Source organism: Wyeomyia smithii, chromosome 3 (genome assembly GCF_029784165.1).
Source record: "Wyeomyia smithii strain HCP4-BCI-WySm-NY-G18 chromosome 3, ASM2978416v1, whole genome shotgun sequence".
NCBI lineage: Eukaryota > Metazoa > Arthropoda > Insecta > Diptera > Culicidae > Wyeomyia > Wyeomyia smithii.
This window is the reverse complement of record NC_073696.1, coordinates 221,178,548-221,199,960: the sequence shown is the minus strand read 5'-3', so window position 1 is coordinate 221,199,960 and position 21,413 is coordinate 221,178,548. Positions and strand designations below refer to the sequence as shown.

The following is a 21,413-nucleotide window of genomic DNA, read 5'->3' as shown; positions in this document are numbered from 1 at the left end:
CGTGGTAGAACTCTCGACCTAGTACTGGTGAACGAGCCAGCGCTTCATAACTTCTCTGTGATGGAGGCCAACGGTCCTAAGGTGAAAATTGACCTGGATCATCCTGCTCTGGACGTAACCATGACTGAAGTAGTGCCTATTGCCCTCGAATCAGCTCCACAACATCGTGGATTCGATTTTAAGCAGGTTGATTAAAATGTGTTGAACGAAGCGTCATTAGCGATTGACTGGCAGTTCATTGATTCGCAACGGGATCCAACAGACATTGTCGACAAGTTCTCCGCGAAGATTCAAACAGTAATTGAAGTTCATGTTTCACTGCAACGATCGCCGATGAAACCTCCTTGGGATTATTAACATCTCCGTGAACTGAAACGTCTTAGACATGTTACTCAACGAAACTATAAAGCAAATCTCACGTTTCTAGCAAAGCACCAGTTCAAACTCGCAAGCAACACATAAAAACTTTACAATCAGTTCCTGTGCTCTCGATACATTGAACGAACTCAAAGAAGTTTACGTCGACATACAAAAAAGTTCTGGCATTTGGCCGTTCTAAACGAAAGGAAAACGGATCACCAGCTTCCATGTTTCTCGTTGATTTGTTTGCTAACACAACTTCTTCTAAATACCAAATATTTGCTGCACATTTTAAAACCGCTTTTTCGTCTTTGGTTGCTATGCCAGATCAGATTGACACTGCAATACGCGATACTCCTCAGGACAATTTAGACTGTGGAGTATTCCAAGTAACAGAAGCGCACATTTTGAGCGCAATTCGAAAGCTGAAACATTCCACTTGTCCCGGACCAGACGGGATTCATTGCTCACACCGATACACAAAAAAGAAACAAGTGCAACATAGCTGATTATCGAGAAATTACCTCATTATGTGTTTATTTCAAAGTTTTCGTCAAAACAGTGTTGTTCGAATCGAGTAAAAACTGCATCGTAATTGTTCAATTGATACGAGATTGCAAGTGAATGCTGTGTACAGCTGCGTTCGATCGCGTAAATAATGCCTTCCTTCGCGACAGGTGGATAAACTAGGGCTCTCTGCCATGCTCGTGAGATAGTTTTGTTCGTATCTAACCAGCTGAGTGTTTTGTGTCAGTCTTGGGTCGCCACACTCTGAGCCATTTACAACTTCTTCTAGAGTGCCGCAAGGAAACAATCTGGGCCCACTTTTGTTCTCACCATTTATTAACGACGTTGCTAAAATTTTACCGAAAGGTACACGGCTCCTTTTCATAGACAATGTAAACATCGTTTTGATGATAACCTACATTGGAGACTGTCTGGAGCTATAAAAGTTGCTTGATGCTTTCAGTGATTGGAGCAACCGTGATCTTACTACTCAGTGTGTAGAAAAATGTAATTTTATTACCTTCAGCAGAAAACTTCAATCAATTAGCTTTCAATAATTGACTCTCCAGCGCTTAAGCTAAGTTAAAGATCTTGGCGTGATTTTAAATAGCCAGCTTACATTCCGGGCACATCAGGAGCCATCAAGCAGTAGAGATTGAATTTCAGAACTGCTGATGCATTCCACTGTGCATAAAAGCTTTGTACTGTGCCCTAGTACGCAAGATTTCGTCCGAGCTCGTACCTGCGGTTTTCGCTTGGTATCCGTTCGACTTTTTTTTTTTTTTTTTTCAAAGGTGGCGGGGAAATATGCAAACAGACACCTGAGAAGAGAACTCAGGGTGTGGGGATGAGACTAGGGGAGAGATGCTGGGGTAGTTACACTCGCCCAGGCACCTACTGATCCCTGTCCCGACCCACTAAAACCCCTCCAGTCTCCAGCCCTGGTCTTCCCGGAACGACGGTTAAGTATTTCGTCGGGGAGTGGCTTTTGTGCGTAATGCACTCTCTTTACTCTTATAACCTCCTAGCTAACTACCTGGAGACTGGTAATTAGCTACCACTGGCGTGTTGGTGGTTGACCCGCCACACACGTTGCAGCTCCAGGACAATCTGAGAGGCGGCCGCACAGACCGCGTTCCAGATGTCCGGGTCGTTGCACATCCTCCGGAGTAGTGCCAGGCCCGCTCACAGCCATCATGTTGCTCCTCGCTCTTACGAAACGGGGGCATACGAAGAAGACATGCTCCGCAGTCTCCTCCTCCTCCACGCACTCGGGACACATGGGGGACACCGCGTGTCCGAACCTGTGCAGATATTGCCTGAAACAACCATGGCCTGACAGGATCTGTGTCAGGTGGAAGTACACTTCACCATGTCGTCTCCCGACCCAGCCGGATATCTCCGGTATGAGTCGGTGCGTCCATCTGCCCTTTGTGGAGTTGGACCATTCCCGCTGCCAGCGGAGCATCGAGAATGACCTTCTGGTACCTCGTATGCCCCTTGTGTCACGTTGGTCGAAACACTCTCTGTCCTCCTTGATGGCAATGCTGATAGGCATCATGCCGGACAAGACACAGATTGCATCGTGTGACACCGTACGATACGCACTCGCAACTCTCAGGCACATGAGCCTGTAGGTACTTTCCAGTTTACCACGGTAACTGTTATTTCCTAGCGCTCTGGACCACACTGGCCCACCATACCTAAGTATGGACGAAACCACGCTGGCAAGAAGTCTTCGCTTGCTGCCATAAACCGCTGAGCTATTGGACATCATACGAGATAGTGCTGCAATAGCCGATGAGGCCCTCTTACAGGCATAGTCGACGTGACTCCCGAACGTGAGCTTGTCGTCCACCATAACCCCCAAGAGCTTCAGGGATCGCTCCGAGGTGATGGTGCAGTCTCCGACTTTGACCACCGCCTGTTGCTCCGATTTACGGTTGTTCACAACCGTGACCTCCGTCTTATGATGCGCGAGCTCCAGTTTCCTGGAGCGCATCCAGTCCTCGACCTTGCGTATACAGTGCGCGGCCGTCAACTCGACCTCCTCGATAGACTCGCCGTAAACCTCCAGCGTTATGTCGTCTGCAAAGCCGGCGATCACAACCCCTACAGGGAACTTGAGTTTCAACACTCCGTCATACATGACATTCCACAACACCGGGCCCAGGATAGAACCTTGCGGAACTCCTGCGGTAATTGGGACGCACTTCTGACCCTCCTCCGTGTTGTAAACAAGTATTCGATTCTGGAAATAATTTTCCAGAATCTTGTACAGCGACACCGGTACATGGATGCTCCTGAGCGCGAGCGCTATGGAGTCCCAACTGGCACTATTGAACGCATTCTTCACGTCGAGCGTGACGATTGCGCAGTAGCGTATTCCCCTTCTCTTGCGCTGGATTGCTACCTCCGCCGTCTTGATGACGGAAGAGATTGCGTCCAGCGTGGACCTGCCCTTCCGGAAGCCGAACTGGTTACTTGCCAGACCGTGTACACCCTCCGTGTACCTCACCAGTCTGTTGAGGATGATCCTCTCAAGCACCTTGCCCGCGGTGTCCAGCAGGCAGATAGGCCTAAATGCCGATGGGTCCCCTGGCGGTTTCCCAGCCTTCGGCAATAAGACCAGTCACTGCCGCTTCCACCTGTCCGGAAAGAGACAGTCATCCAGGCACCTCTGCATGACTGCCCTGAACAGCCCGGGGGCCGTTTTTATCGCCAGCCTGATCGCCAGGTTAGGGATACCATCCGGTCCCGGTGCCTTGCTCACCTTTAGGGATTTGGCGATCACGATGAGTTCCTCATTCGTAACCCTTGCCTCCTCCCCTGCCTCGACACGGCTGTCGTCGCTCACGGATTGGATGCTCGGCAGGTTGGCCGACCATCCCTGGTCTATGTCTGAGATACTGGAACGTCGGACGTGAGACTCGACCGCCGGAGGCCAAGGACTTGGCACGTGGCGTGGAAAGAGTCCTTCGATGATACGCTCCAGCATCGCTGGTGATTGCTCTGCAGGCGCCAGCGCGCCTTTAGTCTTGGCCATTACGATCCTGTGGGCGTCACCACACGGAATTGTATTGGCACTCGCACATAGCCTATCGAAGCAGGCCCTCTTGCTGGCCTTTATCGCACTCTTCAGCATCGATCTTGCCGAACTGAATGGTGCGCGGCGCTCTGTCCTCTCTTCTTCGTTTCGCGCACGCTGCATCCTCCGTCTTGCACGGAGGCACGCACTGCGAAGGTCGGCTATCGCGTCCATCCACCAGTAAACCGGTGGCTTACCATTCCTAGGTTGGCGAGTCCTAGGCATGGTGGCGTCGCACGCCCGCGATAGCATAGCAACTAGTTGGTCAGCAGTCGGGCGGAGCCAACTGCCCCACTCGCGCTCCCTTCTCATTGCCTCTTCGAATACCTCGGCATCGAAGTGCGATGTCTTCCACCCGCGAACGGTTGGAGTGTTGGCTCTACCCGTCGCTTGCCGCCTCTCGTTGTTGTCTACACTATAACAGACCGCCTGGTGGTGGCTATTAGTGTAGTCATCGTCTACCCTCCAGTTCTTGATCAGTCCTGGGCTGGAGAACGTCACGTCGATGATCGACTCCGCACCATTTCTGCTAAATGTACTTTTGTTCCCAACGTTGGCCAGATCTAAGTTGAGCTTTGCCAAAGCCCCCAACAGGATCTGGCCCCTCTGGTTCGTGAAGCGACTTCCCCACTCAACAGCCCAAGCGTTGAAGTCACCCGCCACCACCAACGGCGTTCGGCCCGTTAGCTCCATGGATAGGAGGTCGACCATCTGCTTTTACCCATGCTGAGCAACCTAAGCTGAACAGCTAAAGCCCTTTGTCTCCCCGGGACCGCCGTTAGGCATTACTTCAGGGAGAGGGCCCGTCGTGCTTTCCGCACTTACCTCTATGGGTAGCAGAACAGCCTATACAGGCCAGTTAGTTAACTGTTAACTAACTGGGGCACGTCGATGGTTTCCCGTCGATTGGTGCCCTGCAAAATACTAACGATCTGTGATGCTGCCGTGATGACCGCATCCCAGATTTCTCTATTTTCGCACATCCTACGCACTATATTCTCTGGCGTGGTGTCCATCCCACTTATTGCCAGCATTTCGTACCGTACCCGCTCGAAGCGCGGACATGTGAAGAACACATGCTCTGCGCTTTCTTCCGCACCCGTACAAGCGGGGCACATAGGGGACTCGGCGTACCCGAACCTATGCAGGTACTGCCTAAAGCAGCCATGGCCTGACAGGATCTGTGTCAGATGGAAGGTTACTTCCCCATGGTGCCTATTAATCCAGCCAGCTAACTCTGGAGTGAGTCGGTGTGTAGTTTTGTAGTGTTGGACCACTCCCGCTGCCACCTGGCCATTGAGGATGACCGTATGGTGTTGCGAATACCCCTCGTGTCGCGTTGGTCGAAACACTCTACATCCTCTTTGACGATGATGCTGATGGGCATCATGCCAGCCAGGACGCAAACCGCCTCGTACGACACTGTTCGGTATGCGCACGCGACCCTTAGGCACATTAGCCTGTACGTACTCTCGAGTTTGCCGCGATGGCACGAGGTACTCAATACCTTGGACCACACTGGTCCTCCATACCTGAGTATGGACGTGGTCACGCTAGCAAGGACTTTGCGCCTGCTGCTACGAACCGCCGAGCTGTTTGCCATCATGCGAGACAGCGCTGCCACAGCCATGGAAGCTTTCTTGCAGGTATAATCGACGTGGCTCCCGAACGTGAGCTTGTCGTCGATCATAACCCCCAGAAGCTTCAACGAGCGTTTTGAGGCGATAGTGCATGTACCGGCACTAATCGATGCCTCCTGCTCAGACTTTCTGTTATTTACAACAATAACTTCAGTCTTTTTTTTTGTCTCTGTATGCCTGAAGGGCACTGGGTACTGAAATGCCACTGCGACATTCTTGCTGATTGTCTTTTGTGGCGGGCCCCGATTGCTGTGCACAGGTTACGGATTGTTCGTACTCATTGATGGAGTAGAACTGTTTTGTTGTAAACCTGTACCCCAATTAGGTACAACATAGTTGATGAAACTAATGACCTGCTTGGGATTGGAGCTCCATGCTTGGTATGGAGTTAAAAGGTAACTTCCTAAGAAGTTGTACCTAGAGGAAGCAAGAGCTTCGCAAGAGCAAAGCTAATGCTCTGAACTCTCTGGTTCAGATTTGCAGAATCGGCAGGTGTCGTTCAACACTACGCCGATTTTCTTTAAATGATAAAAAGCGGGACAGTGTCCGATGAGGAGTCCCGTGATTATCCGTAGGTCACTACGATTTAGACTAAGTAGCTTTCTGGCGGTTCCAGGGTTCGGATAGATAAACTGTTTGCCTTGTCTACAACCCTGTGCCTGTTGCCATTGGGATACTATTTCTAGCCTTTCCCAAGTTAATAGTTCGCTTTTGATAGCGGAAATGGACGTACCCAGAAACGGCTCGGGACCAATAAACCGCTGAGCTGATCCCTGTCTTGCTAGGTAGTCAGCGTGTTCATTACCCTCGACTCCGCAGTGTCCGGGCACCCAAAACAGAAAAACTGAATTCTGTCGGGAAAGTTCCCGTAGAGTTTCAATGCATTCCCAAACAAGTTTGGAAGCGCATTTGACGGACTTAAGTGCTAGTAGTGCTGCTTGACTGTCCGAGAATATACCGATTTTCGCATGTCTGTAGTTGCGTTGCAGACATATTTTTGCGCAGATATATATGGCATATACCTCTGCTTGAAAAACGGTGGGCCATTTTTCCAGGGAAAACGTTTCTCTGATACCGGGTTCGTATATACCAGATCCCGTTAGGGATCCCATTTTCGAGCCGTCCGTATAAAAATTGACGATGCCAGGTGGAAGATTAGGCCCTCCATTGTTCCACATAGAGCGGTTTGTTTCAATCACTCTATATGGAATATCCATGTTGGACCTAACGTCCATCCAGTCGGAGACTGTGGTTAATAGCGGAGTTAGTTTGAACTCCCTAAGTATGCGAAGGTGGCCGATTTGGTCCCCTTCAAGTATGGTTTTCCTCCTTTGCAACCTTAGAGCGCCAAGCTCTGCTTCCTTTTTCACATGAAGATGTAGAGGTAGTAGGCAAAGCATAGCTTCCAAGGCTGCAGTTGGAGTTGTTCGCATAGCGCTGGTAACCGAAAGACATGCAAGTCTTTGAACTTTTTTGATTTTGGCTTGCGCAGTCACTTCGTTCACCTTAGGCCACCACACTAGGGCAGCATAGGTGATTCTTGGTCGGGCAATGGTCTTGTAAGACCAGAGTGCCAAGTCTGGTTTCAGTCCCCAGGTCTTACCGAAGAGAGTTCTGCAGGCCCAGATCGCTGAGATCGCTTTCCTAGCGGCATGATCCAGTTGTGCAGACCAGTTCAGTTTCTTGTCCAGAATAATTCCGAGATATTTGACTTCATTGCTGAAGCCCAGTCTAACTCCACTCAGTATTGGAGGAGTGATGGAGATCGTCCTTCGTCTGCCGAATGGAATTAGGACTGTTTTTAAGGGGTTTATGTTTAGACCCTCCTGTAAACACCATGACATGGTGGTATTCAGAGCCGTTTGCATTCGGCTCGACAGAGTTGCGTCATCTTTACCTCTGACGATGAGGACGATGTCATCGGCGTATCCAATGACCTCGTAACCAAGCTGTGAAAGCTTGTTGAGAAGTGCGTCGACAACTAGTGACCATAACAAGGGCGAGAGAACTCCTCCTTGCGGACACCCCTTGATCACTGACATTGTTACAGACGAATCTCCCAAGGTTGCTGTGATCACTCTGCTAGAGAGCATTGCGTGTATTCAGTTCCTTGAAGTTTGGTCGATTCCCTTATGAGAAAGAGCCGTATCGATTGATGCAAAGGACGTGTTATCGAAGGCCCCTTCAATATCAAGAAAGGCACATAGCGCCGTCTCCTGATAACTTAGGGACTTTTCAATCAACGTCACTAAGCTGTGAAGAGCAGTTTCTGTTGACTTGCCGCTTTGATAGGCATGTTGGTTCCTGTTCAGCGGGGAGTCTTTAAGAAACTCATCACGGATATATTTATCCATTATTTTCTCCATCAACTTGAGAAGCGACGAAGTCAGACTTATGGGTCTGAAAGTTTTAGGTAGGGTTTGTCCTTTCTTCCAACTTTGGGGATAAACACTACCTTCACCTTCAGCCAGTTATCCGGAATATGGCCCAGGATAAAGCTGGCTCTGAAGAGGTTGAGGAGTTCGGACATGATAACTGCGGCCGATTTTTGTAGAAAGATGGGTAGTATGCCGTCTGGACCAGGAGACTTCATAGGGTCGAATGAGCTTAGAGCCCAACCTATTGAAGCTTCCGTGAACAGTCGACGGGCCAGCAGGATGGACTCCCGAGACGCCATATGTCTCGAATTGTCCTGCCGCGACCCATCACTATTCAGTTCTTCGGTCTCTGTCGATCCAGGAAAGTGGGTGTTTATAAGAACCTCCAGCGTTTCCTTGGTAGTGACAGTGAGGCATCCATCCTCTTTCCTCACCTGTCCTAAACCGTTAGTATGGTCTTTGGACATCGCCTTTTGGAGCCGCGTAGCTTCCGGCAGAGTTTGGATTCTTTCACAGAAACTAACTCTGGATTTCCGTTTAGCCTTGCGTAGCTCGGCGTTGTATTTAGTGAGGGACGCCCTGTAGTCGTCCCAGTTAGACGTGACTTTTGCCCTGTTGAACAACCGCCTAGTTTCCCGACGAAGGTCACTAAGTTGATCATTCCACCAGGGTACGTCACGGCATACTGACCGCTGTGTTAGTGGACAGTTGGCGTCGAAAGCATCCATGATTCTGTTTTGTAGATCATTTGCTGCCGAATTCAGGTCAACAGAATTTCGAATGTTGCTGTAACTTAAAGTTCGTGAATCGATCAGGCGTTCCTTAAAGGATTCCCAATCTGTATTCTTAGGATTTCTGAACAGCTCTCTTTTCAGAGGGTTAGCCTCTATATTAAAAACGATGTGTCTGTGGTCCGACAAACTAGTTTCATCGGAGACATGCCAATTTTTAATCCTTTCAGAAATAATAGCGCTGATAAACGTGGGGTTATTCCCTACATTACATACATTGACATCGTTAGAAGTAAGGTATTCAAGTAGGTAGGTTAGAAGTAAGGTATTCAAGTAGGTAGGTGTTGGTGTCCGAGCTGCCCCAGATCGTGTGGTGAGCGTTGGCATCGCAGCCGATCAGAAAAGGCTTGTTGGTGGCCTTGCAGTACCGCACGAGCGCAGCAACTTCGGGTGGCGGTATATCACCTTGGTCACCCGGGAAGTAGGCCGACGCGACAACCATTTCCTGCTTTCCTCTGGTTGTCGGTACTTCAACCGTGACGGCAACGACGTCGCGTTGGATAAATTCTGTAATAGGTAAAAATTTTAGTTCTCTATTTAGCAGAATTGCAGTCCTTGGTTTGGACTGCGTGTCACAGTAGATTAACCTACCGTTAGGAGCGTTAAGTCCGAGAACTTTGGATTCGTTGATCCACGGCTCCTGGATGAAAGCAGCCGCTAGCTGCTCTTTGGCGAATCTCCTGCAAAGAACACCCGAGGCGCCTTTTGCGTGATGGAGATTCGCTTGCACGCAGCGAAGGCTGCTCATTTTGCAGTGAAGTTGCCGTCTTTGTCCGGATCGGAAGATGATCCTGGTATTGGCTGACGGCTGCCAACAGCGGTTTGGCTGGTTGATGGAAGTTGCTCTTCCTCACTGTTCGGCTTCGGTTGCAGCAGTCGATTGGCAACAGAAGGTCGTCGCGCACACTGTGGCGGTTTTTGACTCCGGGGGGTGCGACTTTTCGGTGGTTGATGCTTCACACTCTTGCGAGTCTTCGGCGGAACCGTCCGAGCAGCCGCGGGGTTGCGTTTTTTGGGTGGTGACAGGGCACTCACGGGGGAGCATCTGGCGCGTACCTTCCCAATCGCAGGGTTGCGTTTGGGTGGTTGTGGGGCACTCCCGGAGGAGTTTCCCACGCGAACCTTTAGCCCATTCGCAGGATCGTTTTGCCTGGGTGGTGGCAGAGTACTCCCGGAGGAGTTACCCGCACGTACCTTCCCTGACATTGCGACGGAGTCTTTCCCGCCTGTGACGTTTGGCCTTCCGCTTACCTTTCGGATGCGTGCTTTGCCGAAACCGTAGTGCAGTTCATAATTTCTACTCTCAACGAGTTTGGCCGATTCTTCGTCAATATCCAGAACTAGTTCGACCAAGGTCTTTACCAATTTGCGGTTACAGACTCGCCACATTTTGGTAGAGAGATGGTCGTTCTGATTCTGGAGTGAACGAAGAATCTTCTCGTCCGGAGAGTTCGCACTGTCCGCGAAGTAACCGACATACCGTCTGGCCTTCGGCAGATCTTTCATGTGGTATACACGAAGTTGTGCTCCCTCCCATGGTACGAGCGAAGGTACCTCCCTTTCCAACCACTGCACTGTGTCGTTGTCGGCACAGGCAAGTTGCAGGAAGCCATTTTTTAGATGGCAACCGTTAAACTTGGGCTTGGTGGTTGGATTTTCCTGGTCCGCAATGTGATCGAGGATGGAGGTCCGGACAGCCTGAAGCTGGTCCGTTGTGAGTAGGGAGCTGGGGTGGGTAGCAGAAGTAACCGCAAGGCTTATAGCTCCCACCATGTCCCTATATGTGGCCTTCGGGAGCGGCTTCGATCCCGATGACCCCAAACCAATGCCGTTCCGCAGTTTTTTAGGCTGTGGACACTTAGTACTGGTGTTTGGTGACACCAAGTCGTCCGACCGCTGTCGCTTGACGGCAACTTGGTTCGATTGAGCAGGCTGCTCTGTTGGAAGGAGGGCCAGCTTCCTGGCTTCTTCGTACGAGAGACCGGAGCGAAGAATTTTGCTCAGTCGCCGCCTTTGCGCATTTGAAAGTCGCTTGACAAGGGGTGCCGATGATTCGGGTTTCCCTTCGTCATCGGGCCTTGTCTGTGGACCGGGAACTAAGTCCATTTGACTTTCGTCATTCCCTTGTGGAGAAAGTAGGATTAAGGATGAAGCCGAGGGTCCTCCGTCCAGCGATTCGCTGTCGAGGTTGAAATCATCCTCATGCTCCATCTCCTCCGTTCTGCCCGGTGCGTTTGTTTTTATTGGACTACGCTCCGATGAGTCCATGGGTTCCGGCAAAGAAAGGCTGCCGGTGGCCAAATTTTGTGAAGTTTTGTCGTTCATAAAATTCCCACGAGTCGCTGGGTAAAGAAGAGTCCGCTGCATCAGTGACCCGCGTGATGGAGTAAGGGCTAATTACTGTGAAGGGTGCCCTGGTACTCCACAGGCTCCGTTAGAGGCTGGGTATTTCTTAAACCCCCCCCACCACGTCATCCATCGGCACGGGTCGCATAACACCTTAGCTTAGGGGTTTTAACCATTGGATTTTACGCAACAGCCATGGTTAAGAGCTGTTGCAACCATCCTCCTTTACAGGGGCTTTGGACCCTCTGCTACAGTTCTCAATAATTCAAGTCTATTCGTAAAGGCTAAACTGAACCAAGAGAATCGTAACAGGCGGAGTTAAAGTCAGTCAATCTTATGGTGCACTAGCTCCAGTTTCCTGGAGTGCATCCAGTCTTCCACTACGCGTATTGATAGCGCGGCCTTTAACTTTACCTCTCTAATAGACTCGCCATAGGCCTCAAGAGTTATGTCATCGGCGAAGCCCACGATCACCACCCCTGGAGGGAGTGTTAGTTTTAACACGCCGTCATACATAGCGTTCCACAGTACCGGACCCAGGATGGAACCTTGCGGTACACCTGCGGTAACTGGAACGATTTGCGTAGTTGCCCAGAATCTTGTACAGCGGCGTCGGCACTCTGAGACTCTGTAGTGCTAAGGCTATGGAGTCCCAGCTGGCACTGTTAAACGCGTTCTTCACGTCAAGCGTGACGATCGCTCAGTAACGAATGCCCCTCCTCTTGCGTTAGATTGCAACCTCAGCCGTTCTGGTGACGGAGAGAATTGCATCCACCGTGGACCTACCTTTTCGAAAACCGAACTGGTTGCTTGATAGACCGTTCTCACTTTCTGTATATTTCACCAGTCTATTGAGGATTACCCTCTCAGGCACCTTGCCCGCCGTGTCCAGCAGGCAGATTGGTCTGTATGCCGATGGGTCACCTGGTGGTTTCCCAACCTTCGGCAACAGCACCAGCCTCTGGCGCTTCCACACGTCCGGGAAGAGGCAGTCGTCAAGGCGTTTCTGCATGACCGCCCTGAACAACCCGGGGGCTTCTTTGATGGCCGTCTTGATGGCCAAGTTCGGGATTCCGTCTGGTCCCGGAGCCTTGCCTACCTTCAGGGAGTTTGCGATCTCGATCAATTCATCTTCCGTCACCCTTACCGCATCGTCAGCCTCTGCACGGCTGCCGTCACTCACGGTAGGTGGTGACTCGTCAGCCGGAGGCCAGGGACTTGGTTCGTGGCTTGGGAAGAGGCCCTGAATGATCGTTTCTAGCATCGCTGGTGATTGTTCGGCCGGGGCTAGCGCACCTCTAGTCTTGGTCATAACGATCCTGTAGGCGTCACCCCACGGGTTCGAATTGGCACTGGCGCAGAGTCGTTCGAAACAGGCTCGTTTGCTGGCTCTGATTGCGCTCTTAAGCGTTGCCTTAGCGGATCTGAATGCGACACCGCGTTCCGCTCTTTGCTCGTCGGAACGTGCGCGTTGCATCCTCCGTCTTGCACGGAGGCATGCATTGCGCAGGCCTGCTATCGTATCGCTCCACCAGTATGTCGGTGGCCTACCCTCTCTAGGCGGACGAGACCTAGGCATCGTGGCGTCGCACGCCCATGACAGCATCGAATTTAGATGGTCCACATCCGGGAGCAGTTCACCCCCTTCGTGCTTCCATCTAATTGCCTGCCCAAAAACATCTGCATCGAAATGCAATGTTTTCCAGCCGTAGAAGGATGGAATATTGGCCCTACTCGCTGGTTGCTTCCGCACGCCTACCTCATAGCGGATCGATTGGTGATCGCTATTCGTGTAGCTGTCGTCTACCCTCCAGTTCGTGATCAGTCCGGGCTGCAGAACGTCACATCGATAATCGATTCGGCACCGTTTCTACTGTAGGTGCATTTTGTACCAACGTTAGCCAAGTCTAAGTTGAGCTTTACCAAAGCTTCCAACAAGACCTGGCCCCTCTGGTTTGTACAGCGACTCCCCCACTCGACAGCCCAAGCGTTGAAGTCACCCGCAACCACCAACGGCCATAGGCCCGTCAGTTCCACGGTTGCTTGATCGACCATCTGCGCGAACGTTTCGGTAGACCAACTTGGCGGAGCATAGCAACTGCAGTAGAATACTCCATCCACTTTGGCAATAACGTACCCCTCTCTGGAGGTCGACACAATCTCCTGAACCGGGGACCTGCCTGCCTGTCGTGCAAATGGCCGTCTTCCCAGACTTGTCCGATACCCAGTTACCGTTTCCGGTTGGGATACGGTATGGGTCCGAGACGATGGCCACGTCCGACAACGACTCAGCAGCCGCTTGGTGTAGCAACTGCTGCGCCGCATAGCAGTGGTTCAGGTTTAACTGTATCACCCTCAGGCCTGCGGCTTAGTAGCCGGCCGTGCAGCCGGACACTTGGGGCCTCCCATGGCGTGTTTGGCGTCCCGTTTACCGGTGCATACCAGGCACTTGGGAGGTGCACCGCAGTCCCGTGCCTTGTGGCCTGCGCCACCGCAGCGGCGGCATAAATTGGACCTGTCGGGCCCTTTGCACGACCAGGATTTATGCCCCCGCTCAAAGCACCTGAAGCAAACGTCAGGCTGTTGGAAGGTGCCCAGAGGGCAGACCGACCAACCCACCTTCAACGTGGCCTTCTTCAGGGCCTTGTTACCCTCCGCTAGTGGAAGCTTTATGGTAGCAACCTGGGTGCCGGCCGGGCCCCTGTGGAGACGAACTGCCTCTGCGGTCACTACCACTCCACACTCTCGTTCGAAGGCTTGTGCTATGTCGCACCCTTCGGTGATCTCGTCCAGGTTTTTAAGCTGGAGAGTCACTTCAGGAGTGAGGGCTCGGATTTGAACCTCCTCGCCTAGCACTTCCTGGGCCGTCTTTTTATAGGCACAGCCCTTGCCCTTCGCCTCTTTGCGGAGTTCGAGGATCATCTCGCCGGTGCGTGACCGACGAATTGACCTGACGTCCGTGCCGAGGTCTTTGAGCTTGGGTTCGCCTCTCATGGCCTTCAAGACTTCGGCGTACTTAGACGCATCGGTCTTGAAAATGAGCGCGTCACCCTTGCTCCGCCTACTCGCCCCTTGCGGCTTCTTATTGCGGTCGCCGCGCTTCGCGCGTCGTACCCGCTTCTGCCGCTTCTTATTCACCATGGTGATCCAATCCGTGGCTTCGCCGTTTGCCGGTTCGCCGTTTGCCGGTTCTTTGCTCGGCTGGACCGACGAGCCAGCTTCCTGGCTGTCCCCGAGCAACCGCCTTCGTTGCGTCCTGGGGGCCGTTTCCCCCGGAGAGCCCCTCGCAACGTTTGCCAGTCGGTTCAGTTGAACCGACTTCGGCAAACGATGCTGCAGCTGTTTGTGTGTATTTAGACACAGCTGCAGCACTCCCTTTTTTAGGCTGGTTGAGCCTCGCCTCTAGCGCGAGTGCCTTGCTTTCGGCATCGTTAGCCCGTTTAAGGGCTTGCGAAAGCTCGGACTTCGCGCTGCAAACGTTCATACGTAACAACAGAAGACATTGTTTCAGGTCTTTTGATATGTTGCTACGTTCGTCCGTGAACTTGAGTATTTCATCAAGTTGTACGGACACCGCCTCCACGCTTGGGATCTTGTTCATGTGGCTTTCTACCGCAGAGAGTAGCATAGCCCCAGATATCTGTTCCCGCTCCTTGGCGGTTTTAGGTGTTTCCACCTTGCCACCAGTCTTCGCCGTTCCGGTTGGTGCTGGTCGTGCCCACCTTTGCCCCAACTCGGAATTCCCCTGTCGGTGTCGCAAAAGGTGTACCAACCTGTGCGCCGCCTTTACCGGCATCGGCCAGTCTCGGTGGAGACCGGGCGATGCCCCGCCTGGCAAACGGGTTTACTAACCCGTCCGCCCCATCCACTACCTTCGCCTCTTCGTCGATTTTATAAGAAAACATTTTGGTTAAAAGGGGTCCTCCTTCCAGCCGCTATCCTTGGTCATGGTGGAGTGGTCGCCTATATGATCCCATGGTGGCCTATGCCGGAGCAGTGAGGTCATGGCTAGTGAAGGTCGCCATAGCCCCTCATGAGCAACTATGACGCCTCCCGACCGGCGTAAGTCAGGAAAGGGCATCTGATCCCACTCCTGCCTGATTCCCATTAGGCAATGACCGCGGAAGGTACTGGAAGGCCTGCCAGGTTTTATGGGACGGAGACCCCTGCAGCCGTATGCCACCTCGCCGTTTCAAGCCGTTGTCACACGACTTTACTAAGGGAGCTCGGTGCAGGTACTAGCCCAACGTCGTGGTATAAAATTGTATTCCCTCTCAAAAACCTAAAAACACAGGACCTTACTGGTATCAGCCCCAATAGGCAGGTTAGTGCATTTGAATGATGGGAGCGGCACTACTCGCTCCGTCGAAGCTGTTTACGGGTGGCCGTGGCTTTTACGGGGAATCGACTGCCCAATGCCCGAAACCCCACCACTCCCTAGGCAAGCTCCTGCTGCCGGTCCAGGACTAATTGATGTTATCACACACCTATCGGTGGTCACACACGCGTGCATGGCCTCGACGGTCGCCAGGCGTCGACCCGTGGTGGCCTGCAGCTTGGCCAAAGGAGGTCGACCATCTGGGTGAACCTTTCGGTAGACCAACGTGGCGGAGCATAGCAACTGCAGTATAAAACTCCGTTCACTTTAGCAACTACGTACCCTTCTTCTGAGGTTGAGACAACCTCCTGAACCGGGAACTTGCTCGTCGTACATATGGCCGCCAAACTGGACTTATCCGCAACCCAGTTACCGTTTCCGGAAGGGATGCGGTAGGGATCCGATATGATGGCGATGTCCGACAACGACTCAGTGGCTGCTTGGTGTAGCAGCTGCTGAGCCGCGAAGCAATGGTTCAGGTTCAGTTGCGTCACCCTTACGCCCGTGGTTTCGCAGCCGGCTCACCGGCTGGGCACCTGGGGCCTCCCATAAAGTGTTTGGCGTCCCGTTTCCCGGAACATACCATGCACTTGGGAGACTCCCCACAGTCCTTTGCTTTATGGCCTGCACTTCCACATCGCCGCAGGTCCAGGGCTTATGTCCGCCCTCGAAGCACCGGAAGCAAATGTCTGGTTGCTGTAGTATGCCCAGAGGACATACAGACCAGCCGACCTTCAACTTGCCGTCTTTCAGGGCCAGGTTAGCGTCCGCCGACGGTAGTCGGAAGGTAGCTATCTGGGTCCCCGCCGGACCATTGCGGAGGCGGATTGACTCTTTAGCCACCTCCACCCCGCACTTCGCTTTTAGGGCTTGTGCAATGTTGCACCCCTCAGTGATTTCGTCCAGGTTTTTAAGCTGGAGAATCACTGCTGAGGTGAGTGCCCGCACTTGCACCTCCTTCCCTAGGACCTTTTCGGCTACCGTTTTGTAGGTAGCGCTCTTGTTTTTGGTGTCCTTCCGGAGCTCAAGTATCATCTCGCCAGTGCGAGATCGGCGGATACTCCGCACATCCGCCCCCAGATCCTTGAGCTGGCTTTCCCCCCTCATCTTCTTCAAGACTTCTGAGTACTTCGACCCATCCGTCTTGAGTATGAGGGCATCACCCCTACTCCGCGCCTTTTTGACCTTTTTTGGTCCTCTGGCCACTCCGCCGTCATGTCGCGTCGCACCTTCCCGACGCTTCCTACCCTCTACGGTAGTCCAAGGGTTGCCCGTAGCCTCCACCTGTGCCTTTTCCGCGGTGGACCTTGAACCGGTTGGCGTGTTTTCCCGTGGGAGTAGCACGACCAATCGTTTCTTGGTGTTCCCGGGGGCCGTTTCCCCCGGGGACTGCCTCGTGTGGATTGATCCCATGGAAGCTGTCCAGAAAAAAGGGGGTACTAAGACATCTTTCTTGGCATGATGCTACGAGGCTGCTTCCTTATGAGAACCGGTGCATGTTATTGGTGATTGAGACGTTGGAGAGGAGGATATCTAACGCACAAATTATCTTTGTTGCGAGGGCCCTGATAAATTAAATTGATTCGCCTGCTATTTTGACAGAATTGAATCTCTATGCTCCGGAAAGGAATCTGCGAAGATTTACTAAATCACAAAACTATCCCAAACGCCAAAACACTCATCCTATACCAGAAACCGTTGATCTCTTTGTAAAAGATGTACATTGTAACGAAAATTCCGGTTCCTATGGTTTACTTACTTTTACATAATTGCAAAAGTGACTTAAGCGCAGGTATAACGAAGAATAAGATTTTTTCAGGTATTCTTGTACGTATTATTTCTATTATTTTTTATACAGGTTTAATTACCAGAGTAACAAATAATTTTAAAATTTTTTATGATGCATATTATTATATCTTAACAATTAAAATACACACTGCAGATTACAGCTTTCTTTTCCCTTTCGTTTTGATTATTGTTCCTCATTCACGATTTATTCTTTACTAGGTGCATCTTCGCCGTTTTTTTAGCTCTGGTTGTGCTTTCGAAAAGCTCTGAGGACGCCCACGAGAAGAAATGTTCATAATTATTATTCTCATCGAATCGAAGAAGAGCAAACGGTGATTCCAACCAAATTTCATGCTTTTTCATGAAATACTTTTTATTCTATTGCATTTCTCCTACTTCGAGTTCAATTTCGAACAATATACAGCAGAAAACTAGTGCAAATTTTCATAAGGGGCCATCCACACACCACGTGGACAGATTTTAAACGACTTTGAACCCCCCCGGGGCGAATGGTTGGACACGTGTCACTTGAGATCCTATTGTGGTCACTCACCTCTGTCCAGCAACTCCTATCCCAACCTCCACGTGGTGCCGACCGGGATACGAGTAATCTTAACGGAGATCGGGTAACCAACCCCGGTGGAAACTTTGGTCGTATGCTGACTGGCAAGGGGGAAAGTACGCGGCTGTTTCCCCATGTTAGGGGCGGCGTACAACAGCGTCTGATCCGGAGCGGGCGGCTGAATCATGAAACGCGGTGTCTCGCCAGCTATATCAAAGACGGCAGCCCCGTCGCGAGACTAGGTATCGCAGCCCTAGTAAGGCAGCATACTGAATATTAAATACTACGAACAATCCAGATATAAATACGGAACGGAATAATCGGCATGGACCTAGGCTATGGTCAAGCTGTGGATCCACCATCCATGGACGAGGTGAAGAAAGCAGTGAAAGAGCTGAGAAACTGCAAGGCAGCCGGGAAGGACGGCATTCCCGCCGAACTCTTCAAAGTCGGGAGTGAACAGCTGTATCGTGCCATCCATCGGATCATGCTGAGAGTGTGGTTTGATGAAGAATTGCCCTCGGACTGGTTGGAGGGTCTCACATGCCCGATCTACAAAAAAAGGCCATCGCCTGGAGTGTAGCAATTATCGGGGCATAACTCTTCTCAATACCGTGTACAAAATTCTCTCCCGAATCCTGTTCCACAGACTGAGGCCGTTGCAGGAGACCTTTGTTGGCGAGTACCAATGCGGTTTTCGAGGGGGACGCTCCACGACGGACCAAATGTTTACCTTGCGACAAATCCTCGATAAATTTCGAGAATACAACTTGCAGACGCACCATCTGTTCATAGACTTCAGGGCAGCGTATGATTCAGTCAAGAGAAATGAGTTATGGCAGATTATGATTGAACATGGCTTCCCAACAAAGCTGATTAGGCTGATACGTGCTACCCTTGAAGGTTCTACATTAAGCGTCAGGATAGCCGGTGAGATATCGGACTCGTTCGTGACGTTAGATGGTTTGAAGCAGGGTGACGGGCTGTCGAACTTATTGTTCAACATCGCATTGGAAGGTGCTATACGGAGGGCTGGTGTGCAGAGAAGTGGCACCATCATTACGAAGTCGCACATGCTTCTCGGTTTTGCGGACGATATCGACATGGTATCAACCGTAGAGCTGTGGAAGGTGCCTTCGGACCTCTCAGGAGGGAAGCTGCGAGATTAGGGCTTGTCATAAACTCTGCCAAAACGAAATACATGGTGGCTGGCGGAGTGCGTGGTAGTCCGTCGGAGGTTGGTGCTGTGGTGGTGCTAGATGGGGAAACATTTGAAGTAGTCGACGAATTTATTTACCTGGGAACATTAGTGACATGTGACAACGAGGTTAGCCGTGAGATAAAGAGGCGGATAGCAGCCGCAAACAGGGCCTTTTACGGAATACGTAACCAGCTAAGGTCCCGCAGTCTGCAAATCCGTACTAAACTTGCACTCTATAAAACACTGATTCTTCCGGTGGCTCTCTACGGCCATGAATCATGGACGCTGAAAGAGGTTGATCGGCGAGCTCTTGGTGTTTTTGAGCGTAGGATTTTGTGTTCAATCCTTGGCGGCAAACTAGAAAATGGTGTTTAGCGCAGACGCATGAACCATGAAGTGTACCAGGCATACAAATCGGCGGATATAGTCAAGCGGATAAAACACGGCAGGCTTCAGTGGGCTGGGCATGTAGCGAGAATACCGGATGAGCGTCAAGCGAAGGCTATATTTAGCAGGAATCCCGATAGAGGTCGTCGACTTCGGGGTAGACCCCGCACTCGTTGGATGTGTGCTGTCGACAAGGATGCACGCGAAATAGGTCTTAGGGGCGATTGGAGGATAGCAGCCCAAGACCGAGGGACATGGCGACGTATTCTGGATTCGGCACTGGATCGATAACCGGTCTGTCGCCTTAAAAGAAAGAAGAAGAAGAACCCCCCCTTCCCCCTGTGGACAACTGCTCATATAGATTCTTTTTTCTTTTGTATGGACCATGGACATTACGCATACCCCCCCCCTCCTCCCCCAAGCTGTCCACGTGGTATGTGGATGTCCCCTAAACCTGCTCAATTGTGATGTTCTTTTGTTTACATTGCAGTTAAACCACTTCTCAAAAATCAATCTCAATTCATCATACCGGTTACTCATACACACAATCGACACTAAGTCTCTCTATCAATGAAATACATTGCACTAATCTTGATTGTTATTTTTTATTTTATTTTATTGAAATACACGAAGTAATTAAATTTTACTAACGTTTGGGAAACGAGCGACAATTTAGCACGAAATGTGAAACTAATAATTGTGCTGGACGCTGACGCTTGCTATGCTTGTAATAGTATTTGTGATTCTTATCAAAGCTCACCAATACTCGTTCATAGCTCAGGAGGTATCTGTGAACACTTCGGGGTACTTGGTGCATCCAAATAAAAATGCACTGTGTGGTGCTGTGAAATTCATACTAACTGATTGGAACTGAAGTTTATAAAGGTTATAATGCACCGGAGATAGAACGGATTGTTTTATCAAGTTCGAAAGGTTGTTGAAGAAATATACCTAAAATTTTACATCATTTAATAACTTTGATTATGTGTTTGTTAGCGTGTCGAAACATCATTCAAAATACATTTCAGAATCATACGTCAAAATATCACACTTTTGCTCTATTGTGTGTGGAATGTGATAGAGGGTGCAAAGATTATAGGATGGTCGGTGTGCGACCAGTCTGAACCAAGCCCCATTTTTTTAAAATTGAGTCATTAACACCAGTGTATGTGAGATTAAAAATATAATATAAAAATATAAAAATCGAAATCATTTGAATAGTTTATAATGATATCATGGGGTCTATTACAGAAGACGAGACGAGCAATTCGCCTCGCTTCCAGTCATTGAAGAGGCGGGTAAAATGTTTTATCATGGATCGTAAGTACAACTTGGCTGCTGACAACTGAGACGAACAGTTTCGCAGACGAGCTATTTGTCCAAAATCCAGCCGACTCGCCTTCTGTAATACCAAATACCAATCCCAATCCCAATCCCAATCCCAATCCCAATCCCAATCCCAATCCCAAGCCCAATCCCAATCCCAATCCCAAGGCCAAGCCCAATCCCAATCCCAATCCCAATCCCAATCCCAATCCCAATCCCAATCCCAATCCCAATCCCAATCCTTATCCCAATCCCAATCCCAATCCCAATCCCAATCCCAATCCCAATCCCAATCCCAATCCCAATCCCAATCTCAATTCCAATCCCAATCTCAATCCCAATCCCAATCCCAATCCCAATCCCAATCCCAATCGCAATCCCAATCCCAATCCCAATCCCAATCCCAATCCCAATCCCAATCCCAATCCCAATCCCAATCCCAATCCCAATCCCAATCCCAATCCCAATCCCAATCCCAATCCCAATCCCAATCCCAATCCCAATACCAATCCCAATCCCAATCCCAATCCCAATCCCAATCCCAATCCCAATCCCAATCCCAATCCCAATCCCAATCCCAATCCCAATCCCAATCCCAATCCCAATCCCAATCCCAGTCCCAATCCCAATCCCAATCCCAATCCCAATCGCAATCCCAATC

General features: G+C 50.7%; 1 protein-coding gene across 1 annotated transcript in view; it reads left to right on the top strand.

Moving 5' to 3' along the window:
- Window positions 1-21,413, top strand: part of LOC129729076 (uncharacterized) — a 29,837-nt gene that overhangs the window by 4,344 nt on the left and 4,080 nt on the right. The gene's annotated exons all lie outside the window — the stretch shown is intronic.